Source organism: Tachypleus tridentatus, chromosome 10, assembly GCF_004210375.1.
Source record: "Tachypleus tridentatus isolate NWPU-2018 chromosome 10, ASM421037v1, whole genome shotgun sequence".
Taxonomy (NCBI): domain Eukaryota; kingdom Metazoa; phylum Arthropoda; class Merostomata; order Xiphosura; family Limulidae; genus Tachypleus; species Tachypleus tridentatus.
In genome coordinates, this window is record NC_134834.1 from 111840707 (window position 1) to 111868647 (window position 27941).

The following is a 27941-nucleotide window of genomic DNA, read 5'->3' on the forward strand; positions in this document are numbered from 1 at the left end:
CTAACTGGTTAGGAAGCTCGTGGTATGTTATATTTCTTTATCCTAAACGGACTAACTGGTTGGGAAGCTCGTGGTATGTTATATTTCATTATTCTAAACGGACTAACTGGTTAGGAAGCTCGTGGTATGTTATATTTCTTTATCCTAAACGGACTAACTGGTTAGGAAGCTCGTGGTATGTTATATTTCTTTATCCTAAACGGACTAACTGTTTAGGGAGCTCGTGGTATGTTATATTTCTTTATTCTAAACGGACTAACTGGTTAGGAAGCTCGTGGTATGTTATATTTCTTTATTCTAAACGGACTAACTGGTTAGGAAGCTCGTGGTATGTTATATTTCTTTATCCTAAACGGACTAACTGGTTATGAAGCTCGTGGTATGTTATATTTCTTTATCCTAAATGGACTACCTAGTTAGGAAGCTCGTGGAATCAAATCCAGTCTTTCAATATCTTCTTTCTCTTTTGCTGTAGGAACCCAGCATGGCCAGGTGGTTACGGCGCTCGACTCGTAATCCAAGGGTCGCAAGTTCGAATCCCTGTCACACCAGACGTTCGCCCTTTCAGCCGTAGGGGCGTTATTATACTTCGGCCAATCCTACTATTCGTTGGGAAAATAGTAGCCCACACGTTGGCGGTGGCTGTTGATGAGAAAATGCCATTCCTCTAGTCGCACACTGCTGAATTAGGGACGGATAGCCGTCAGGTAGCTTGCGCGAAATTCAGAACCAAACAAACTTTTTCTGTGGGAGATGTTTCAATGTAACAGTAAATTATAATTTGTTGATAAAAAATGTTGATGGTGATTGGAGGTTGACGTTCAGGAAACCCGAAGACTGCCATAAAGAACAACAAATTATATGAGCTTATATTGGATGACAATAAAACATCGAAATGAGAGATTTTGGACACAAATGTTTGTCTCACTCAAAACTAAACTAGACAGAATGAATCTGTTAGATAGATTAATGAAACGTCTGGCGATCTTTATAAATGTTGTTAGTTTTAGCTACACGATCACTTCTGTTGAGAAAGCTGATAGTAACTATACTCTATGACTTTGTACTGATAGCTAATTAGTTTTATCCCATATATCAGCTTCTAATTTTCTATCGTCTTCAGGAAATTTCTGATTTCGTAGTACAGAAACCGGAAATTGATCCTAGGCTGTAATGATGAGAATCCGGAGTTTCTGACATCCAGGTTGTCCTTTCGTCTACACTAGGTTTACATTGAGTGGTATCGGTTGTTTAAGTGACCTTGTTCTATCTGTCATAATTTTGTATTGTGGTCATCAATACTATAGTGTTTCTAGGTGGTTTGTCGTGTTATACATATGATAGTACTGTGTTGTGGTCATCAGTTCTATAGTGTTTACCAGTGGTTTGACGTGTTATACATCTGATAGTACTGTGTTGTGGTCATCTATACTATGTATTTATAGGTGGTTTGACGTGTTATTCATCTGATAGAATTGTGTTGTGATCATCTCTAGTATAGTGTTTATAGGTGGTTTGACGTGTTATACATCTAATAGTACTGTGTTGTGGTCATCAGTTCTATACTGTTTATGGGTGGTTTGACGTGTTATACATCTGATAGAACTGTATTGTGGTCATCAATACTATAGTGTTTATAGGTAGTTTCACGTGTTATACATCTGATAGTACTGTGTTGTGGTCATCAATATTATAATGTTTATAGGTGGTTTGACGTGTTATACATCTGATAGTACTGGGTTGTGGTCATCAGTACTATAGTGTTTATAGGTGGTTTGACGTGTTATACATCTGATAGTACTGTGTTGTGGTCATCTATACTATAGTGTTTATAAATGGTTTGACGTGTTATACATCTGATAGTACTGTGTTGTGGTCATCTATACTATAGTGTTTATAGGTGGTTTAACGTGTTATACATCTGATAGTACTGTATTGTGGTAATCAGTTCTATAGTCATTATAAGTGGTTTGACGTGTTATACATCTGATAGTACTGTGTTGTGGTCATCAGTTCTATACTGTTTATGGGTAGTTTGACGTGTTATACATCTGATAGTACTGTGTTATGGTCATCAATACTATAGTGTTTATAGGTGGTTTCACGTGTTATACATCTGATAATACTGTATTGTGGTCATCAGTTCTATAGTCATTATAAGTGGTTTGACGTGTTATACATCTGATAGTACTGTGTTGTGGTCATCAATATTATAATGTTTATAGGTGGTTTGACGTGTTATACATCTGATAGTACTGTGTTGTGATCATCAGTACTATAGTGTTTATAGGTGGTTTGACGTGTTATACATCTGATAGTACTGTGTTGTGGTCATCAATATTATAATGTTTATAGGTGGTTTGACGTGTTATACATCTGATAGTACTGGGTTGTGGTCATCAGTACTATAGTGTTTATAGGTGGTTTGACGTGTTATACATCTGATAGTACTGTGTTGTGGTCATCTATACTATAGTGTTTATAGATAGTTTGACGTGTTATACATCTGATAGTACAGTGTTATGGTCATCAGTTCTATAGTGTTTATAGGTGGTTTGACGTGTTGTACATCTGATAGTACTGTGTTGTGGTCATCTATACTAAAATATTTATAGGTGGTTTGACGTGTTATACATCTGATAGTACTGTGTTTTGGTAATCTATACTATAGTGTTTATACGTGGTTTGACGTGTTATACATCTGATAGTACTGTGTTATGGTAATCTATACTAGAGTGTTAATAGGTGGTTTGACGTGTTATACATATGATAGTACTGTGTTGTGATCATCTATACTATAGTATTTATAGGTGGTTTGAAGTGTTATACATCTGATAGTATTGTGTTGTGGGCATCAATACTATAGTGTTTACAGGTGGTCTGACGTGTTATACATCTGATAGAATTGTGTTGTGATCATCTATACTATAGTGTTTATAGGTGGTCTGACGTGTTATACATCTGATAGAATTGTGTTGTGATCATCTATACTATAGTGTTTATAGGTAGTTTCACGTGTTATACATCTGATAGTACTGTATTGTGGTAATCAGTTCTATAGTCATTATAAGTGGTTTGACGTGTTATACATCTAATAGTACTGTGTTGTGGTCATCAGTTCTATACTGTTTATGGGTGGTTTGACGTGTTATACATCTGATAGAACTGTATTGTGGTCATCAATACTATAGTGTTTATAGGTGGTTTGTCGTGTTATACATCTGATAGTACTGTGTTGTGGTCATCAATATTATAATGTTTATAGGTGGTTTGACGTGTTATACATCTGATAGTACTGGGTTGTGGTCATCAGTACTATAGTGTTTATAGGTGGTTTGACGTGTTATACATCTGATAGTACTGTGTTGTGGTCATCTATACTATAGTGTTTATAAATGGTTTGACGTGTTATACATCTGATAGTACTGTGTTGTGGTCATCTATACTATAGTGTTTATAGGTGGTTTAACGTGTTATACATCTGATAGTATTGTGTTGTGATCATCAGTTCTATAGTGTTTATAGGTGGTTTGACGTGTTATACATCTGATAGTACTGTGTTGTGGTCATCAATATTATAATGTTTATAGGTGGTTTGACGTGTTATACATCTGATAGTACTGGGTTGTGGTCATCAGTACTATAGTGTTTATAGGTGGTTTGACGTGTTATACATCTGATAGTACTGTGTTGTGGTCATCTATACTATAGTGTTTATAGGTAGTTTGACGTGTTATACATCTGATAGTACTGTGTTGTGGTCATCAGTTCTATAGTGTTTATAGGTGGTTTGACGTGTTATACATCTGATGGTACTGTGTTGTGGTCATCTATACTATAGTGTTTATAAATGGTTTGACGTGTTATACATCTGATAGTACTGTGTTGTGGTCATCTATACTATGTATTTATAGGTGGTTTGACGTGTTATACATCTGATAGAATTGTGTTGTGATCATCTCTAGTATAGTGTTTATAGGTGGTTTGACGTGTTATACATCTGATTGTACTGTGTTATGGTCATCAGTTCTATAGTGTTTAGAGGTGGTTTGAAATGTTATACATCTGATAGTACTGTGTTATGGTCATCAGTTCTATAGTGTTTATAGGTCGTTTGACGTGTTATATATCTTATAGTACTGTGTTGTGGTCATCAGTTCTATAGTGTTTATAGGTCGTTTGACGTGTTATACATCTGATAGTACTGTGTTGTGGTCATCAGTTCTATACTGTTTATGGGTGGTTTGACGAGTTATACATCTGATAGTACTGTGTCATGGTCATCAATACTATAATGTTTATAGGTGGTTTCACATGTTATACATATGATAGAACTGTATTGTGGTCATCAATACTATAGTGTTTATAGGTGGTTTCACGTGTTCTACATCTGATAGTACTGTATTGTGGTAATCAGTTCTATAGTCATTATAAGTGGTTTGACGTGTTATACATCTGATAGTACTGTGTTGTGGTCATCAGTTCTATACTGTTTATGGGTGGTTTGACGTGTTATACATCTGATAGTACTGTGTTGCGGTCATCAATACTATAGTGTTTATAGGTGGTTTGACATGTTATACATCTGATAGTACTTGTTGTGGTCATCTATACTATAGTGTTTATAGGTGGTTTAACGTGTTATACATCTGATAGTACTGTGTTGTGATCATCAGTACTATAGTGTTTATAGGTGGTTTGACGTGTTATACATCTGATAGTACTGTGTTGTGGTCATCAATATTATAATGTTTATAGGTGGTTTGACGTGTTATACATCTGATAGTACTGGGTTGTGGTCATCAGTACTATAGTGTTTATAGGTGGTTTGACGTGTTATACATCTGATAGTACTGTGTTGTGGTCATCTATACTATAGTGTTTATAGGTAGTTTGACGTGATATACATCTGATAGTACTGTGTTATGGTCATCAGTTCTATAGTGTTTATAGGTGGTTTGACGTGTTGTACATCTGATAGTACTGTGTTTTGGTAATCTATACTATAGTGTTTATACGTGGTTTGACGTGTTATACATCTGATAGTACTGTGTTATGGTAATCTATACTAGAGTGTTAATAGGTGGTTTGACGTGTTATACATATGATAGTACTGTGTTGTGATCATCTATACTATAGTATTTATAGGTGGTTTGAAGTGTTATACATCTGATAGTATTGTGTTGTGGGCATCAATACTATAGTGTTTACAGGTGGTCTGACGTGTTATACATCTGAGAGAATTGTGTTGTGATCATCTATACTATAGTGTTTATAGGTGGTCTGACGTGTTATACATCTGATAGAATTGTGTTGTGATCATCTATACTATAGTGTTTATAGGTAGTTTCACGTGTTATACATCTGATAGTACTGTGTTGTGGTCATCAATATTATAATGTTTATAGGTGGTTTGACGTGTTATACATCTGACAGTACTGGGTTGTGGTCATCAGTACTATAGTGTTTATAGGTGGTTTGACGTGTTATACATCTGATAGTACTGTGTTGTGGTCATCTATACTATAGTGTTTATAAATGGTTTGACGTGTTATACATCTGATAGTACTGTGTTGTGGTCATCTATACTATAGTGTTTATAGGTGGTTTAACGTGTTATACATCTGATAGTACTGTGTTGTGATCATCAGTTCTATAGTGTTTATAGGTGGTTTGACGTGTTATACATCTGATAGTACTGGGTTGTGGTCATCAGTACTATAGTGTTTATAGGTGGTTTGACGTGTTATACATCTGACAGTACTGTGTTGTGGTCATCTATACTATAGTGTTTATAGGTAGTTTGACGTGTTATACATCTGATAGTACTGTGTTGTGGTCATCAGTTCTATAGTGTTTATAGGTGGTTTGACGTGTTATACATCTGATGGTACTGTGTTGTGGTCATCTATACTATAGTGTTTATAAATGGTTTGACGTGTTATACATCTGATAGTACTGTGTTGTGGTCATCTATACTATAGTGTTTATAGGTGGTTTGACGTGTTATACATCTGATAGTACTGTGTTGTGGTCATCAGTTCTATAGTGTTTATAGGTGGTTTGACGTGTTATACATCTGATAGTATTGTGTTGTGGTCATCAGTTCTATAGTGTTTATAGGTGGTTTGACGTGTTATACATCTGATGGTATTGTGTTGTGGTCATCTATACTATAGTGTTTATAAATGGTTTGACGTGTTATATATCTGATAGTACTGTCTTGTAATGATCTATACTATAGTGTTTATAGGTGGTTTACCGTGTTATACATATGATAGTACTGTGTTGTGGTCATCTATACTATAGTTTTTATAGGTGATTTGACGTGTTATACATCTGATAGTACTGTGTTGTGGTCATCTATACTCTAGTGTTTATAAATGGTTTGACGTGTTATACATCTGATAGTACTGTGTTGTGGTCATCTATACTATAGTGTTTATAGGTGGTTTGACGTGTTATACATCTGATAGTACTGTGTTGTGGTCATCAGTTCTATAGTGTTTATAGGTGGTTTGACGTGTTATACATCTGATAGTATTGTGTTGTGGTCATCAGTTCTATAGTGTTTATAGGTGGTTTGACGTGTTATACATCTGATAGTACTGTGTTGTGGTCATCTATAGTATAGTGTTTATAGGTGGTTTGACGTGTTATACATGTTATAGTACTGTGTTGTGGTCATCTATACTATAGTTTTTATAGGTGGTTTGACGTGTTATATATCTGATAGTACTGTCTTGTAATGATCTATACTATAGTGTTTATAGGTGGTTTAACGTGTTATACATCTGATAATACTGTGTTGTGGTCATCTATACCAAAGTCTTTATAGGTGGTTTGACGTGTTATACATCTGATAGTATTGTGTTGTGGTCATCAGTTCTATAGTGTTTATAGGTGGTTTGACGTGTTATACATCTGATAGTACTGTGTTGTGGTCATCTATACTATAGTGTTTATAGGTGGTTTGACGTGTTATACATCTTATAGTACTGTGTTGTGGTCATCTATACTATAGTTTTTATAGGTGGTTTGACGTGTTATATATCTGATAGTACTGTCTTCTAATGATCTATACTATAGTGTTTATAGGTGGTTTAACGTGTTATACATATGATAGTACTGTGTTGTGGTCATCTGTACTATAGTTTTTATAGGCGGTTTGACGTGTTATACATCTGGTAGTACTGTGTTGTGGTCATCAATACTGTAGTGTTTATAGGTGGTTTGACGTGTTATACATCTGATAGTATTGTGTTGTGATCATCAGAACTATAGTGTTTATAGGTGGTTTGACGTGTTATACATCTGGTAGTACTGTATTGTGTTCATCAATACTATAGTGTTTATAGGTGGTTTGACGTGTTATATATCTGATAGTATTGTTTTGTGGTCATCAATACTGTAGTGTTTATAGGTGGTTTGTCGTGTTATACATATGATAGTACTGTGTTGTGGTCATCAGTTCTATAGTCATTATAAGTGGTTTGACGTGTTATACATCTGATAGTACTGTGTTGTGGTCATCAGATCTATACTGTTTACGGGTGGTTTGACGTGTTATACATCTGATAGTACTGTGTTATGGTCATCAATACTATAGTGTTTATAGGTGGTTTCACGTGTTATACATCTGATAATACTGTGTTGTGGTCATCAATATTATAATGTTTATAGGTGGTTTGACGTGTTATACATCTGATAGTACTGGGTTGTGGTCATCAGTACTATAGTGTTTATAGGTGGTTTGACGTGTTATACATCTGATAGTACTGTGTTGTGGTCATCTATACTATAGTGTTTATAAATGGTTTGACGTGTTTTTCATCTGATAGTACTGTGTTGTGGTCATCTATACTATAGTGTTTATAGGTGGTTTAACGTGTTATACATCTGATAGTACTGTGTTGTGATCATCAGTTCTATAGTGTTTATAGGTGGTTTGACGTGTTATACATCTGATAGTACTGTGTTGTGGTCATCAATATTATAATGTTTATAGGTGGTTTGACGTGTTATACATCTGATAGTACTGGGTTGTGGTCATCAGTACTATAGTGTTTATAGGTGGTTTGACGTGTTATACATCTGATAGTACTGTGTTGTGGTCATCTATACTATAGTGTTTATAGGTAGTTTGACGTGTTATACATCTGATAGTACTGTGTTGTGGTCATCAGTTCTATAGTGTTTATAGGTGGTTTGACGTGTTATACATCTGATGGTACTGTGTTGTGGTCATCTATACTATAGTGTTTATACGTGGTTTGACGTGTTATACATCTGATAGTACTGTGTTATGGTAATCTATACTAGAGTGTTAATAGGTGGTTTGACGTGTTATACATCTGATGGTACTGTATTGTGGTAATCAGTTCTATAGTCATTATAAGTGGTTTGACGTGTTATACATCTAATAGTACTGTGTTGTAGTCATCAGTTCTATACTGTTTATGGGTGGTTTGACGTGTTATACATCTGATAGAACTGTATTGTGGTCATCAATACTATAGTGTTTATAGGTAGTTTCACGTGTTATACATCTGATAGTACTGTGTTGTGGTCATCAATATTATAATGTTTATAGGTGGTTTGACGTGTTATACATCTGATAGTACTGGGTTGTGGTCATCAGTACTATAGTGTTTATAGGTGGTTTGACGTGTTATACATCTGATAGTACTGTGTTGTGGTCATCTATACTATAGTGTTTATAGGTGGTTTAACGTGTTATACATCTGATAGTACTGTGTTGTGATCATCAGTTCTATAGTGTTTATAGGTGGTTTGACGTGTTATACATCTGATAGTACTGTGTTGTGGTCATCAATATTATAATGTTTATAGGTGGTTTGACGTGTTATACATCTGATAGTACTGGGTTGTGGTCATCAGTACTATAGTGTTTATAGGTGGTTTGACGTGTTATACATCTGATAGTACTGTGTTGTGGTCATCTATACTATAGTGTTTATAGGTAGTTTGACGTGTTATACATCTGATAGTACTGTGTTGTGGTCATCAGTTCTATAGTGTTTATAGGTGGTTTGACGTGTTATACATCTGATGGTACTGTGTTGTGGTCATCTATACTATAGTGTTTATAAATGGTTTGACGTGTTATACATCTGATAGTACTGTGTTGTGGTCATCTATACTATAGTGTTTATAGGTGGTTTGACGTGTTATACATCTGATAGTACTGTGTTGTGGTCATCAGTTCTATAGTGTTTATAGGTGGTTTGACGTGTTATACATCTGATAGTATTGTGTTGTGGTCATCAGTTCTATAGTGTTTATAGGTGGTTTGACGTGTTATACATCTGATAGTACTGTATTGTGGTCATCTATACTATAGTGTTTATAGGTGGTTTGACGTGTTATACATCTGATGGTACTGTGTTGTGGTCATCTATACTATAGTGTTTATAAATGGTTTGACGTGTTATATATCTGATAGTACTGTCTTGTAATGATCTATACTATAGTGTTTATAGGTGGTTTAACGTGTTATACATATGATAGTACTGTGTTGTGGTCATCTATACTATAGTTTTATAGGTGGTTTGACGTGTTATACATCTGATAGTACTGTGTTGTGGTCATCTATACTCTAGTGTTTATAAATGGTTTGACGTGTTATACATCTGATAGTACTGTGTTGTGGTCATCTATACTATAGTGTTTATAGGTGGTTTGACGTGTTATACATCTGATAGTACTGTGTTGTGGTCATCAGTTCTATAGTGTTTATAGGTGGTTTGACGTGTTATACATCTGATAGTATTGTGTTGTGGTCATCAGTTCTATAGTGTTTATAGGTGGTTTGACGTGTTATACATGTTATAGTACTGTGTTGTGGTCATCTATACTATAGTTTTTATAGGTGGTTTGACGTGTTATATATCTGATAGTACTGTCTTGTGATGATCTATACTATAGTGTTTATAGGTGGTTTAACGTGTTATACATCTGATAGTATTGTGTTGTGGTCATCAGTTCTATAGTGTTTATAGGTGGTTTAACGTGTTATACATCTGATAGTACTGTGTTGTGGTCATCTATACTATAGTGTTTATAGGTGGTTTGACGTGTTATACATCTTATAGTACTGTGTTGTGGTCATCTATACTATAGTTTTTATAGGTGGTTTGACGTGTTATATATCTGATAGTACTGTCTTGTAATGATCTATACTATAGTGTTTATAGGTGGTTTAACGTGTTATACATATGATAGTACTGTGTTGTGGTCATCTGTACTATAGTTTTATAGGCGGTTTGACGTGTTATACATCTGATAGTATTGTGTTGTGGTCATCTATACTCTAGTGTTAATAGGTGGTTTGACGTGTTATACATATGATAGTACTGTGTTGTGGTCATCAATACTGTAGTGTTTATAGGTGGTTTGACGTGTTATACATCTGATAGTATTGTGTTGTGATCATCAGAACTATAGTGTTTATAGGTGGTTTGACGTGTTATACATCTGGTAGTACTGTATTGTGTTCATCAATACTATAGTGTTTATAGGTGGTTTGACGTGTTATATATCTGATAGTATTGTGTTGTGGTCATCAATACTGTAGTGTTTATAGGTGGTTTGTCGTGTTATACATATGATAGTACCGTGTTGTGGTCATCAGTTCTATAGTGTTTATAGGTGGTTTGACGTGTTATACATCTGATAGTACTGTGTTGTGGTCATCTATACTATACTTTTTATAGGTGCTTTGACGTGTTATACATCTGATAGTACTGTCTTGTAATCATCTATACTATAGTGTTTATAGGTGGTTTGACGTGTTATACATCTGATAGTACTGTATTGTGGTCATCAATTCTATAGTGTTTATAGGTGGTTTGACGTGTTCTACATCTGATAGTACTGTGTTGTGGTCATCAATACTATAGTGTTTATAGGTGGTTTGACGTGTTATACATCTGATAGTACTGTGTTATGGTCATCAGTTCTATACTGTTTATAGGTGGTTTGACGTGTTATACATCTGATAGTACTGTGTTGTGGTCATCTATACTATAGTGTTTATAGGTGGTTTGACGTGTTATACATCTTATAGTACTGTGTTGTGGTTATCTATACTATAGTTTTTATAGGTGGTTTGACGTGTTATACATCTGATAGTACTGTGTTGTTGTCATCTATACTCTAGTGTTAATAGGTGGTTTGACGTGTTATACATATGATAGTACTGTGTTGTGGTCATCAATACTATAGTGTTTATAGGTGGTTTGACGTGTTATACATCTGATAGTACTGTATTTGGTCATCTATACTATAGTGTTTATACGTGGTTTGACGTGTTATACATCTGATAGCACTGTGTTATGGTAATCTATACTAGAGTGTTAATAGGTGGTTTGACGTGTTATACATCTGATAGTACTGTGTTGTGGTCATCAATATTATAGTGTTTATAGGTGGTTTGACGTGTTATACATCTGATAGTACTGTGTTGTGGTCATCAATATTATAATGTTTATAGGTGGTTTGACGTGTTATACATCTGACAGTACTGGGTTGTGGTCATCAGTACTATAGTGTTTATAGGTGGTTTGACGTGTTATACATCTGATAGTACCGTGTTGTGGTCATCTATACTATAGTGTTTATAAATGGTTTGACGTGTTATACATCTGATAGTACTGTGTTGTGGTCATCTATACTATAGTGTTTATAGGTGGTTTAACGTGTTATACATCTGATAGTACTGTGTTGTGATCATCAGTTCTATAGTGTTTATAGGTGGTTTGACGTGTTATACATCTGATAGTACTGGGTTGTGGTCATCAGTACTATAGTGTTTATAGGTGGTTTGACGTGTTATACATCTGACAGTACTGTGTTGTGGTCATCTATACTATAGTGTTTATAGGTAGTTTGACGTGTTATACATCTGATAGTACTGTGTTGTGGTCATCAGTTCTATAGTGTTTATAGGTGGTTTGACGTGTTATACATCTGATGGTACTGTGTTGTGGTCATCTATACTATAGTGTTTATAAATGGTTTGACGTGTTATACATCTGATAGTACTGTGTTGTGGTCATCTATACTATAGTGTTTATAGGTGGTTTGACGTGTTATACATCTGATAGTACTGTGTTGTGGTCATCAGTTCTATAGTGTTTATAGGTGGTTTGACGTGTTATACATCTGATAGTATTGTGTTGTGGTCATCAGTTCTATAGTGTTTATAGGTGGTTTGACGTGTTATACATCTGATGGTATTGTGTTGTGGTCATCTATACTATAGTGTTTATAAATGGTTTGACGTGTTATATATCTGATAGTACTGTCTTGTAATGATCTATACTATAGTGTTTATAGGTGGTTTACCGTGTTATACATATGATAGTACTGTGTTGTGGTCATCTATACTATAGTTTTATAGGTGATTTGACGTGTTATACATCTGATAGTACTGTGTTGTGGTCATCTATACCTAGTGTTTATAAATGGTTTGACGTGTTATACATCTGATAGTACTGTGTTGTGGTCATCTATACTATAGTGTTTATAGGTGGTTTGACGTGTTATACATCTGATAGTACTGTGTTGTGGTCATCAGTTCTATAGTGTTTATAGGTGGTTTGACGTGTTATACATCTGATAGTATTGTGTTGTGGTCATCAGTTCTATAGTGTTTATAGGTGGTTTGACGTGTTATACATCTGATAGTACTGTGTTGTGGTCATCTATAGTATAGTGTTTATAGGTGGTTTGACGTGTTATACATGTTATAGTACTGTGTTGTGGTCATCTATACTATAGTTTTTATAGGTGGTTTGACGTGTTATATATCTGATAGTACTGTCTTGTAATGATCTATACTATAGTGTTTATAGGTGGTTTAACGTGTTATACATCTGATAATACTGTGTTGTGGTCATCTATACCAAAGTCTTTATAGGTGGTTTGACGTGTTATACATCTGATAGTATTGTGTTGTGGTCATCAGTTCTATAGTGTTTATAGGTGGTTTGACGTGTTATACATCTGATAGTACTGTGTTGTGGTCATCTATACTATAGTGTTTATAGGTGGTTTGACGTGTTATACATCTTATAGTACTGTGTTGTGGTCATCTATACTATAGTTTTATAGGTGGTTTGACGTGTTATATATCTGATAGTACCGTCTTCTAATGATCTATACTATAGTGTTTATAGGTGGTTTAACGTGTTATACATATGATAGTACTGTGTTGTGGTCATCTGTACTATAGTTTTTATAGGCGGTTTGACGTGTTATACATCTGGTAGTACTGTGTTGTGGTCATCAATACTGTAGTGTTTATAGGTGGTTTGACGTGTTATACATCTGATAGTATTGTGTTGTGATCATCAGAACTATAGTGTTTATAGGTGGTTTGACGTGTTATACATCTGGTAGTACTGTATTGTGTTCATCAATACTATAGTGTTTATAGGTGGTTTGACGTGTTATATATCTGATAGTATTGTTTTGTGGTCATCAATACTGTAGTGTTTATAGGTGGTTTGTCGTGTTATACATATGATAGTACTGTGTTGTGGTCATCAGTTCTATAGTCATTATAAGTGGTTTGACGTGTTATACATCTGATAGTACTGTGTTGTGGTCATCAGATCTATACTGTTTACGGGTGGTTTGACGTGTTATACATCTGATAGTACTGTGTTATGGTCATCAATACTATAGTGTTTATAGGTGGTTTCACGTGTTATACATCTGATAATACTGTGTTGTGGTCATCAATATTATAATGTTTATAGGTGGTTTGACGTGTTATACATCTGATAGTACTGGGTTGTGGTCATCAGTACTATAGTGTTTATAGGTGGTTTGACGTGTTATACATCTGATAGTACTGTGTTGTGGTCATCTATACTATAGTGTTTATAAATGGTTTGACGTGTTTTTCATCTGATAGTACTGTGTTGTGGTCATCTATACTATAGTGTTTATAGGTGGTTTAACGTGTTATACATCTGATAGTACTGTGTTGTGATCATCAGTTCTATAGTGTTTATAGGTGGTTTGACGTGTTATACATCTGATAGTACTGTGTTGTGGTCATCAATATTATAATGTTTATAGGTGGTTTGACGTGTTATACATCTGATAGTACTGGGTTGTGGTCATCAGTACTATAGTGTTTATAGGTGGTTTGACGTGTTATACATCTGATAGTACCGTGTTGTGGTCATCTATACTATAGTGTTTATAGGTAGTTTGACGTGTTATACATCTGATAGTACTGTGTTGTGGTCATCAGTTCTATAGTGTTTATAGGTGGTTTGACGTGTTATACATCTGATGGTACTGTGTTGTGGTCATCTATACTATAGTGTTTATACGTGGTTTGACGTGTTATACATCTGATAGTACTGTGTTATGGTAATCTATACTAGAGTGTTAATAGGTGGTTTGACGTGTTATACATCTGATGGTACTGTATTGTGGTAATCAGTTCTATAGTCATTATAAGTGGTTTGACGTGTTATACATCTAATAGTACTGTGTTGTAGTCATCAGTTCTATACCGTTTATGGGTGGTTTGACGTGTTATACATCTGATAGAACTGTATTGTGGTCATCAATACTATAGTGTTTATAGGTAGTTTCACGTGTTATACATCTGATAGTACTGTGTTGTGGTCATCAATATTATAATGTTTATAGGTGGTTTGACGTGTTATACATCTGATAGTACTGGGTTGTGGTCATCAGTACTATAGTGTTTATAGGTGGTTTGACGTGTTATACATCTGATAGTACTGTGTTGTGGTCATCTATACTATAGTGTTTATAGGTGGTTTAACGTGTTATACATCTGATAGTACTGTGTTGTGATCATCAGTTCTATAGTGTTTATAGGTGGTTTGACGTGTTATACATCTGATAGTACTGTGTTGTGGTCATCAATATTATAATGTTTATAGGTGGTTTGACGTGTTATACATCTGATAGTACTGGGTTGTGGTCATCAGTACCATAGTGTTTATAGGTGGTTTGACGTGTTATACATCTGATAGTACTGTGTTGTGGTCATCTATACTATAGTGTTTATAGGTAGTTTGACGTGTTATACATCTGATAGTACTGTGTTGTGGTCATCAGTTCTATAGTGTTTATAGGTGGTTTGACGTGTTATACATCTGATGGTACTGTGTTGTGGTCATCTATACTATAGTGTTTATAAATGGTTTGACGTGTTATACATCTGATAGTACTGTGTTGTGGTCATCTATACTATAGTGTTTATAGGTGGTTTGACGTGTTATACATCTGATAGTACTGTGTTGTGGTCATCAGTTCTATAGTGTTTATAGGTGGTTTGACGTGTTATACATCTGATAGTATTGTGTTGTGGTCATCAGTTCTATAGTGTTTATAGGTGGTTTGACGTGTTATACATCTGATAGTACTGTATTGTGGTCATCTATACTATAGTGTTTATAGGTGGTTTGACGTGTTATACATCTGATGGTACTGTGTTGTGGTCATCTATACTATAGTGTTTATAAATGGTTTGACGTGTTATATATCTGATAGTACTGTCTTGTAATGATCTATACTATAGTGTTTATAGGTGGTTTAACGTGTTATACATATGATAGTACTGTGTTGTGGTCATCTATACTATAGTTTTATAGGTGGTTTGACGTGTTATACATCTGATAGTACTGTGTTGTGGTCATCTATACCTAGTGTTTATAAATGGTTTGACGTGTTATACATCTGATAGTACTGTGTTGTGGTCATCTATACTATAGTGTTTATAGGTGGTTTGACGTGTTATACATCTGATAGTACCGTGTTGTGGTCATCAGTTCTATAGTGTTTATAGGTGGTTTGACGTGTTATACATCCGATAGTATTGTGTTGTGGTCATCAGTTCTATAGTGTTTATAGGTGGTTTGACGTGTTATACATGTTATAGTACTGTGTTGTGGTCATCTATACCATAGTTTTATAGGTGGTTTGACGTGTTATATATCTGATAGTACTGTCTTGTGATGATCTATACCATAGTGTTTATAGGTGGTTTAACGTGTTATACATCTGATAGTATTGTGTTGTGGTCATCAGTTCTATAGTGTTTATAGGTGGTTTAACGTGTTATACATCCGATAGTACTGTGTTGTGGTCATCTATACCATAGTGTTTATAGGTGGTTTGACGTGTTATACATCTTATAGTACTGTGTTGTGGTCATCTATACCATAGTTTTATATAGGTGGTTTGACGTGTTATATATCTGATAGTACTGTCTTGTAATGATCTATACCATAGTGTTTATAGGTGGTTTAACGTGTTATACATATGATAGTACTGTGTTGTGGTCATCTGTACTATAGTTTTTATAGGCGGTTTGACGTGTTATACATCTGATAGTATTGTGTTGTGGTCATCTATACTCTAGTGTTAATAGGTGGTTTGACGTGTTATACATATGATAGTACTGTGTTGTGGTCATCAATACTGTAGTGTTTATAGGTGGTTTGACGTGTTATACATCTGATAGTATTGTGTTGTGATCATCAGAACTATAGTGTTTATAGGTGGTTTGACGTGTTATACATCTGGTAGTACTGTATTGTGTTCATCAATACTATAGTGTTTATAGGTGGTTTGACGTGTTATATATCTGATAGTATTGTGTTGTGGTCATCAATACTGTAGTGTTTATAGGTGGTTTGTCGTGTTATACATATGATAGTACTGTGTTGTGGTCATCAGTTCTATAGTGTTTATAGGTGGTTTGACGTGTTATACATCTGATAGTACTGTGTTGTGGTCATCTATACTATACTTTTTATAGGTGCTTTGACGTGTTATACATCTGATAGTACTGTCTTGTAATCATCTATACTATAGTGTTTATAGGTGGTTTGACGTGTTATACATCTGATAGTACTGTATTGTGGTCATCAATTCTATAGTGTTTATAGGTGGTTTGACGTGTTCTACATCTGATAGTACTGTGTTGTGGTCATCAATACTATAGTGTTTATAGGTGGTTTGACGTGTTATACATCTGATAGTACTGTGTTATGGTCATCAGTTCTATACTGTTTATAGGTGGTTTGACGTGTTATACATCTGATAGTACTGTGTTGTGGTCATCTATACTATAGTGTTTATAGGTGGTTTGACGTGTTATACATCTTATAGTACTGTGTTGTGGTTATCTATACTATAGTTTTTATAGGTGGTTTGACGTGTTATACATCTGATAGTACTGTGTTGTTGTCATCTATACTCTAGTGTTAATAGGTGGTTTGACGTGTTATACATATGATAGTACTGTGTTGTGGTCATCAATACTATAGTGTTTATAGGTGGTTTGACGTGTTATACATCTGATAGTACTGTATTTGGTCATCTATACTATAGTGTTTATACGTGGTTTGACGTGTTATACATCTGATAGCACTGTGTTATGGTAATCTATACTAGAGTGTTAATAGGTGGTTTGACGTGTTATACATCTGATAGTACTGTGTTGTGGTCATCAATATTATAGTGTTTATAGGTGGTTTGACGTGTTATACATCTGATAGTACTGTATTGTGGTCATCAATTCTTTGGTGTTTATAGGTGGTTTGACGTGTTCTACATCTGATAGTACTGTGTTGTGATCATCAATACTATAGTGTTTATAGGTGGTTTTACGTGTTATACATCTGATAGTACTGTATTGTGGTCATCAGTTCTATACTGTTTATAGGTGGTTTGACGTGTTATACATCTTATAGTACTGTGTTGTGGTCATCTATACTATAGTGTTTATAGGTGGTTTGACGTGTTATACATCTTATAGTACTGTGTTGTGGTCATCTATACTATAGTGTTTATAGGTGGTTTGACGTGTTATACATCTGATAGTATTGTGTTGTGGTCATCAGTTCTATAGTGTTTATAGGTGGTTTGACGTGTTATACATCTGATGGTACTGTGTTGTGGTCATCTATACTATAGTGTTTATACGTGGTTTGACGTGTTATACATCTGATAGTACTGTGTTATGGTAATCTATACTAGAGTGTTAATAGGTGGTTTGACGTGTTATACATATGATAGTACTGTGTTGTGATCATCTATACTATAGTATTTATAGGTGGTTTGAAGTGTTATACATCTGATAGTATTGTGTTGTGGGCATCTATACTATAGTGTTTACAGGTGGTCTGACGTGTTATACATCTGAGAGAATTGTGTTGTGATCATCTATACTATAGTGTTTATAGGTGGTCTGACGTGTTATACATCTGATAGAATTGTGTTGTGATCATCTATACTATAGTGTTTATAGGTAGTTTCACGTGTTATACATCTGATGGTACTGTATTGTGGTAATCAGTTCTATAGTCATTATAAGTGGTTTGACGTGTTATACATCTAATAGTACTGTGTTGTAGTCATCAGTTCTATACTGTTTATGGGTGGTTTGACGTGTTATACATCTGATAGAACTGTATTGTGGTCATCAATACTATAGTGTTTATAGGTAGTTTCACGTGTTATACATCTGATAGTACTGTGTTGTGGTCATCAATATTATAATGTTTATAGGTGGTTTGACGTGTTATACATCTGATAGTACTGGGTTGTGGTCATCAGTACTATAGTGTTTATAGGTGGTTTGACGTGTTATACATCTGATAGTACTGTGTTGTGGTCATCTATACTATAGTGTTTATAGGTGGTTTAACGTGTTATACATCTGATAGTACTGTGTTGTGATCATCAGTTCTATAGTGTTTATAGGTGGTTTGACGTGTTATACATCTGATAGTACTGTGTTGTGGTCATCAATATTATAATGTTTATAGGTGGTTTGACGTGTTATACATCTGATAGTACTGGGTTGTGGTCATCAGTACTATAGTGTTTATAGGTGGTTTGACGTGTTATACATCTGATAGTACTGTGTTGTGGTCATCTATACTATAGTGTTTATAGGTAGTTTGACGTGTTATACATCTGATAGTACTGTGTTGTGGTCATCAGTTCTATAGTGTTTATAGGTGGTTTGACGTGTTATACATCTGATGGTACTGTGTTGTGGTCATCTATACCATAGTGTTTATAAATGGTTTGACGTGTTATACATCTGATAGTACTGTGTTGTGGTCATCTATACTATAGTGTTTATAGGTGGTTTGACGTGTTATACATCTGATAGTACTGTGTTGTGGTCATCAGTTCTATAGTGTTTATAGGTGGTTTGACGTGTTATACATCTGATAGTATTGTGTTGTGGTCATCAGTTCTATAGTGTTTATAGGTGGTTTGACGTGTTATACATCTGATAGTACTGTATTGTGGTCATCTATACTATAGTGTTTATAGGTGGTTTGACGTGTTATACATCTGATGGTACTGTGTTGTGGTCATCTATACTATAGTGTTTATAAATGGTTTGACGTGTTATATATCTGATAGTACTGTCTTGTAATGATCTATACTATAGTGTTTATAGGTGGTTTAACGTGTTATACATATGATAGTACTGTGTTGTGGTCATCTATACTATAGTTTTTATAGGTGGTTTGACGTGTTATACATCTGATAGTACTGTGTTGTGGTCATCTATACTCTAGTGTTTATAAATGGTTTGACGTGTTATACATCTGATAGTACTGTGTTGTGGTCATCTATACTATAGTGTTTATAGGTGGTTTGACGTGTTATACATCTGATAGTACTGTGTTGTGGTCATCAGTTCTATAGTGTTTATAGGTGGTTTGACGTGTTATACATCTGATAGTATTGTGTTGTGGTCATGAGTTCTATAGTGTTTATAGGTGGTTTGACGTGTTATACATGTTATAGTACTGTGTTGTGGTCATCTATACTATAGTTTTTATAGGTGGTTTGACGTGTTATATATCTGATAGTACTGTCTTGTGATGATCTATACTATAGTGTTTATAGGTGGTTTAACGTGTTATACATCTGATAGTATTGTGTTGTGGTCATCAGTTCTATAGTGTTTATAGGTGGTTTAACGTGTTATACATCTGATAGTACTGTGTTGTGGTCATCTATACTATAGTGTTTATAGGTGGTTTGACGTGTTATACATCTTATAGTACTGTGTTGTGGTCATCTATACTATAGTTTTTATAGGTGGTTTGACGTGTTATATATCTGATAGTACTGTCTTGTAATGATCTATACTATAGTGTTTATAGGTGGTTTAACGTGTTATACATATGATAGTACTGTGTTGTGGTCATCTGTACTATAGTTTTTATAGGCGGTTTGACGTGTTATACATCTGATAGTATTGTGTTGTGGTCATCTATACTCTAGTGTTAATAGGTGGTTTGACGTGTTATACATATGATAGTACTGTGTTGTGGTCATCAATACTGTAGTGTTTATAGGTGGTTTGACGTGTTATACATCTGATAGTATTGTGTTGTGATCATCAGAACTATAGTGTTTATAGGTGGTTTGACGTGTTATACATCTGGTAGTACTGTATTGTGTTCATCAATACTATAGTGTTTATAGGTGGTTTGACGTGTTATATATCTGATAGTATTGTGTTGTGGTCATCAATACTGTAGTGTTTATAGGTGGTTTGTCGTGTTATACATATGATAGTACTGTGTTGTGGTCATCAGTTCTATAGTGTTTATAGGTGGTTTGACGTGTTATACATCTGATAGTACTGTGTTGTGGTCATCTATACTATACTTTTTATAGGTGCTTTGACGTGTTATACATCTGATAGTACTGTCTTGTAATCATCTATACTATAGTGTTTATAGGTGGTTTGACGTGTTATACATCTGATAGTACTGTATTGTGGTCATCAATTCTATAGTGTTTATAGGTGGTTTGACGTGTTCTACATCTGATAGTACTGTGTTGTGGTCATCAATACTATAGTGTTTATAGGTGGTTTGACGTGTTATACATCTGATAGTACTGTGTTATGGTCATCAGTTCTATACTGTTTATAGGTGGTTTGACGTGTTATACATCTGATAGTACTGTGTTGTGGTCATCTATACTATAGTGTTTATAGGTGGTTTGACGTGTTATACATCTTATAGTACTGTGTTGTGGTTATCTATACTATAGTGTTTATAGGTGGTTTGACGTGTTATACATCTGATAGTACTGTGTTGTTGTCATCTATACCTAGTGTTAATAGGTGGTTTGACGTGTTATACATATGATAGTACTGTGTTGTGGTCATCAATACTATAGTGTTTATAGGTGGTTTGACGTGTTATACATCTGATAGTACTGTATTTGGTCATCTATACTATAGTCTTTATACGTGGTTTGACGTGTTATACATCTGATAGCACTGTGTTATGGTAATCTATACTAGAGTGTTAATAGGTGGTTTGACGTGTTATACATCTGATAGTACTGTGTTGTGGTCATCAATATTATAGTGTTTATAGGTGGTTTGACGTGTTATACATCTGATAGTACTGTATTGTGGTCATCAATTCTTTGGTGTTTATAGGTGGTTTGACGTGTTCTACATCTGATAGTACTGTGTTGTGATCATCAATACTATAGTGTTTATAGGTGGTTTTACGTGTTATACATCTGATAGTACTGTATTGTGGTCATCAGTTCTATACTGTTTATAGGTGGTTTGACGTGTTATACATCTTATAGTACTGTGTTGTGGTCATCTATACTATAGTGTTTATAGGTGGTTTGACGTGTTATACATCTTATAGTACTGTGTTGTGGTCATCTATACTATAGTGTTTATAGGTGGTTTGACGTGTTATACATCTGATAGTATTGTGTTGTGGTCATCAGTTCTATAGTGTTTATAGGTGGTTTGACGTGTTATACATCTGATAGTACTGTATTGTGGTCATCTATACTATAGTGTTTATAGGTGGTTTGACGTGTTATACATCTGATGGTACTGTGTTGTGGTCATCTATACTATAGTGTTTATAAATGGTTTGACGTGTTATATATCTGATAGTACTGTCTTGTAATGATCTATACTATAGTGTTTATAGGTGGTTTAACGTGTTATACATATGATAGTACTGTGTTGTGGTCATCTATACTATAGTTTTTATAGGTGGTTTGACGTGTTATACATCTGATAGTACTGTGTTGTGGTTATCTATACTCTAGTGTTTATAAATGGTTTGACGTGTTATACATCTGATAGTACTGTGTTGTTGTCATCTATACTCTAGTGTTAATAGGTGGTTTGACGTGTTATACATATGATAGTACTGTGTTGTGGTCATCAATACTATAGTGTTTATAGGTGGTTTGACGTGTTATACATCTGATAGTACTGTGTTATGGTAATCTATACTAGAGTGTTAATAGGTGGTTTGACGTGTTATACATCTGATAGTACTGTGTTGTGGTCATCAATATTATAGTGTTTATACGTGGTTTGACGTGTTATACATCTGATAGTACTGTATTGTGGTCATCAATTCTTTGGTGTTTATAGGTGGTTTGACGTGTTCTACATCTGATAGTACTGTGTTGTGATCATCAATACTATAGTGTTTATAGGTGGTTTTACGTGTTATACATCTGATAGTACTGTATTGTGGTCATCAGTTCTATACTGTTTATAGGTGGTTTGACGTGTTATACATCTTATAGTACTGTGTTGTGGTCATCTATACTATAGTGTTTATAGGTGGTTTGACGTGTTATACATCTTATAGTACTGTGTTGTGGTCATCTATACTATAGTGTTTATAGGTGGTTTGACGTGTTATACATCTGATAGTATTGTGTTGTGGTCATCAGTTCTATAGTGTTTATAGGTGGTTTGACGTGTTATACATCTGATAGTACTGTATTGTGGTCATCTATACTATAGTGTTTATAAATGGTTTGACGTGTTATATATCTGATAGTACTGTCTTGTAATGATCTATACTATAGTGTTTATAGGTGGTTTAACGTGTTATACATATGATAGTACTGTGTTGTGGTCATCTATACTATAGTTTTTATAGTTGGTTTGACGTGTTATACATCTGATAGTACTGTGTTGTGGTTATCTATACTCTAGTGTTTATAAATGGTTTGACGTGTTATACATCTGATAGTACTGTGTTGTGGTCATCTATACTATAGTGTTTATAGGTGGTTTGACGTGTTATACATCTGATAGTACTGTGTTGTGGTCATCTATACCAAAGTCTTTATAGGTGGTTTGACGTGTTATACATCTGATAGTATTGTGTTGTGGTCATCAGTTCTATAGTGTTTATAGGTGGTTTGACGTGTTATACATCTGATAGTACTGTCTTGTAATGATCTATACTATAGTGTTTATAGGTGGTTGAACGTGTTATACATCTGATAATACTGTGTTGTGGTCATCTATACCAAAGTCTTTATAGGTGGTTTGACGTGTTATACATCTGATAGTATTGTGTTGTGGTCATCAGTTCTATAGTGTTTATAGGTGGTTTGACGTGTTATACATCTGATAGTACTGTGTTGTGGTCATCTATACTATAGTGTTTATAGGTGGTTTGACGTGTTATACATCTTATAGTACTGTGTTGTGGTCATCTATACTATAGTTTTTATAGGTGGTTTGACGTGTTATATATCTGATAGTACTGTTGTAATGATCTATACTATAGTGTTTATAGGTGGTTTAACGTGTTATACATATGATAGTACTGTGTTGTGGTCATCTGTACTATAGTTTTTATAGGCGGTTTGACGTGTTATACATCTGATAGTATTGTGTTGTGGTCATCTATACTCTAGTGTTAATAGGTGGTTTGACGTGTTATACATATGATAGTACTGTGTTGTGGTCATCAATACTGTAGTGTTTATAGGTGGTTTGACGTGTGATACATCTGATAGTACTGTGTTGTGGTCACCAATACTATAGTGTTTATAGGTGGTTTGACGTGTTATACATCTGATAGTATTGTGTTGTGATCATCAGAACTATAGTGTTTATAGGTGGTTTGACGTGTTATACATCTGGTAGTACTGTATTGTGTTCATCAATACTATAGTGTTTATAGGTGGTTTGACGTGTTATATATCTGATAGTATTGTGTTGTGGTCATCAATACTGTAGTGTTTATAGGTGGTTTGTCGTGTTATACATATGATAGTACTGTGTTGTGGTCATCAGTTCTATAGTGTTTATAGGTGGTTTGACGTGTTATACATCTGATAGTACTGTGTTGTGGTCATCTATACTATACTTTTTATAGGTGCTTTGACGTGTTATACATCTGATAGTACTGTCTTGTAATCATCTATACTATAGTGTTTATAGGTGGTTTGACGTGTTATACATCTGATAGTACTGTATTGTGGTCATCAGTTCTATAGTGTTTATAGGTGGTTTGACGTGTTATACATCTGATAGTACTGTGTTGTGGTCATCAATACTATAGTGTTTATAGGTGGTTTGACGTGTTATACATCTGATAGTACTGTATTGTGGTCATCAGTTCTATACTGTTTATAGGTGGTTTGACGTGTTATACATCTGATAGTACTGTGTTGTGGTCATCTATACTATAGTGTTTATAGGTGGTTTGACGTGTTATACATCTTATAGTACTGTGTTGTGGTTATCTATACTATAGTTTTTATAGGTGGTTTGACGTGTTATACATCTGATAGTACTGTGTTGTTGTCATCTATACCTAGTGTTTATAGGTGGTTTGACGTGTTATACATATGATAGTACTGTGTTGTGGTCATCAATACTATAGTGTTTATAGGTGGTTTGACGTGTTATACATCTGATAGTACTGTATTTGTCATCTATACTATAGTGTTTATACGTGGTTTGACGTGTTATACATCTGATAGTACTGTGTTATGGTAATCTATACTAGAGTATTAATAGGTGGTTTGACGTGTTATACATCTGATAGTACTGTGTTGTGGTCATCAATATTATAGTGTTTATAGGTGGTTTGACGTGTTATACATCTGATAGTACTGTATTGTGGTCATCAGTTCTTTGGTGTTTATAGGTGGTTTGACGTGTTCTACATCTGATAGTACTGTGTTGTGATCATCAATACTATAGTGTTTATAGGTGGTTTTACGTGTTATACATCTGATAGTACTGTATTGTGGTCATCAGTTCTATACTGTTTATAGGTGGTTTGACGTGTTATACATCTTATAGTACTGTGTTGTGGTCATCTATACTATAGTGTTTATAGGTGGTTTGACGTGTTATACATCTTATAGTACTGTGTTGTGGTCATCTATACTATAGTTTTTATAGGTGGTTTGACGTGTTATACATCTGATAGTACTGTCTTGTAATCATCTATACTATAGTGTTTATAGGTGGTTTGACGTGTTATACATCTGATAGTACTGTGTTGTGGTCATCTATACTATAGTGTTTATAGCTGGTTTAACCTGTTATACATCTGATAGTATTGTGTTGTGGTCATCAGTTCTATAGTGTTTATAGGTGGTTTGACGTGTTATACATCTGATAGTACTGGGTTGTGGTCATAGAATCTAATGGTTAACAATATACAACAATATAAAATCAACTGGTTAACAATGTAGAACAGTATGGAATCAGCTGTTAATGATGTACAACAGTATAGAATCTAATGGTTAACAATATACACAATATAGAATCAACTGGTTAACAATGTACACAGTATAGAATCAACTGGTTAACAATGTAAAACAGTATAAAATCTAGTGGTTAACAATGTACACAGTATAGAATCAACTGGTTAACAATGTAAAACAGTATAGAATCTAGTGGTTAACAATGTACAACAGTATAGAATCTAGTTGTTTACAAGGTACAACAGTATAGAATCTAGTAGTTAACAAGGTACAACAGTATAGCATCTAGTGGTTAATAAGGTACAACAGTATAGAATCTAGTGGTTAACAAGGTACATCAGTATAGAATCTAGTGGTTAACAATGTACAACAGTATAGAATCAGCTGTTAATGACGTACAACAGTATAGAATCTCATGGTTAACAATATACAACAATATAGAATCAACTGGTTAACAATGTAGAACAGTATGGAATCAGCTGTTAATGATGTACAACAGTATAGAATCTAATGGTTAACAATATACACAATATAGAATCAACTGGTTAACAATGTAGAACAGTATGGAATCAGCTGTTAATGACGTATAACAGTATAGAATCTAATGGTTAATAAGGTACAACAGTATAGAATCTAGTGGTTAACAAGGTACAACAGTATAGAATCTAGTGGTTAACAAGGTACAACAGTACAGAATCTAGTGGTTAACAAGGTACAACAGTATAGAATCTAGTGGTTAACAAGGTACAACAGTATAGAATCTAGTGGTTAACAAGGTACAACAGTATAGAATCTAGTGGTTAACAAGGTACAACAGTATAGAATCTAGTGGTTAACAAGGTACAACAGTATAGAATCTAATGGTTAATAAGGTACAACAGTATAGAATCTAGTGGTTAACAAGGTACAACAGTATAGAATCTAGTGGTTAACAAGGTACAACAGTATAGAATCAAATGGTTAACAATGTACAACAGTATAGAATCAGCTGTTAATGACGTACAACAGTATAGAATCTAGTGGTTAACAAGGTACAACAGTATAGAATCAACTGGTTAACAATGTAAAACAGTATAGAATATAGTGGTTAACAAGGTACAACAGTATAGAATCTAGTGGTTAACAAGGTACAACAGTATAGAATCTAGTGGTTAACAAGGTACAACAGTATAGAATCTAGTGGTTAACAAGGTACAACAGTATAGAATATAGTGGTTAACAAGGTACAACAGTATAGAATCTAATGGTTAACAAGGTACAACAGTATAGAATCTAGTGGTTAACAAGGTACAACAGTATAGAATCTAATGGTTAACAAGGTACAACAGTATAGAATGAGCTGTTAATGACGTACAACAGTATAGAATCTAGTGGTTAACAAGGTACAACAGTATAGAATCAACTGATTAACAATGTAAAACAATATAGAATATAGTGGTTAACAAGGTACAACAGTATAGAATCTAGTGGTTAACAAGGTACAACAGTATAGAATCTAGTGGTTAACAAGGTACAACAGTATAGAATCTAATGGTTAACAAGGTACAACAGTATAAAATCTAGTGGTTAACAAGGTACAACAGTATAGAATCTAGTGGTTAACAATGTAAAACAGTATAGAATCTAATGGTTAACAAGGTACAACAGTATAGAATCTAGTGGTTAACAAGGTACAACAGTATAGAATCTAGTGGTTAACAAGTTACAACAGTATAGAATCTAGAGGTTAACAATGTTTAACAATAAAATATATCGTGTCATAAAACACACAATACTAACGTAATGAAGTCAGGCTTAAGAGAGTACAAACAACTAGACAATCACAATTAAGACAAGGTGTTGGTAATCTTCGTAGTATAATAGTAACCACATCAGAAATTGATAATACAAAATCTAAGGTTAAGTGTTTAATGTGATTTAACATTCGACTAAAAAATAACGTGTTGCTTGTAAAGCACTATTACGAACACTTTTAGTTTTTTCTCAAGAACGATCAGACAAACAAATACGTCATGACTTAGTTTTACATATTACAGTCCCGGTTCTGCTATCCTTGAGACAATGCCTGTAGGATAATATTAGTTAGGCTTAGCGAGAGATCATTCAGATAAGAGTATGGCGTTCCTACCCGGCAACGCTTCTCACTTGTTGGTCTCCCCCTTACCTGTTCTGATGGGATCGTCCCAGTGTCCTTAGGTCTCATGCCGCCGTGCCTTTGTAAGGAAATCTAGAGCTCGGGACATCTTGCAATACCTATACAAACATTAACAGACTTTCAAGCGTGGAGTAGACGACGTTGCTTATCTGTTGCTTCGAGCAGGTCTTCTACTCATTAGTTAGGTTGGTTTTTG

At 34.5% G+C, this 27941-nt stretch overlaps 1 protein-coding gene and 1 long non-coding RNA gene across 4 annotated transcripts in view; one reads left to right on the plus strand and one right to left on the minus strand.

Moving 5' to 3' along the window:
• Nucleotides 1-278: 278 nt before the first annotated feature.
• Nucleotides 279-27890, minus strand: LOC143230100 (uncharacterized). Its single transcript, XR_013016236.1, has 2 exons — nt 27755-27890; nt 279-837 (listed from the first exon to the last, which is right to left on the minus strand). It is a non-coding gene; the product is annotated as an uncharacterized LOC143230100 (long non-coding RNA).
• The window catches only part of LOC143230098 (protein grainyhead-like), a 163384-nt gene continuing 163222 nt past the window's right edge, over nt 27780-27941 (plus strand). For all 3 annotated transcript variants that reach the window (XR_013016234.1, XM_076463141.1, XM_076463142.1), the window contains exon 1: nt 27780-27930. The gene's annotated coding sequence lies outside the window, so the exon portion shown is untranslated. The remainder of the gene's footprint in view (nt 27931-27941) is intronic.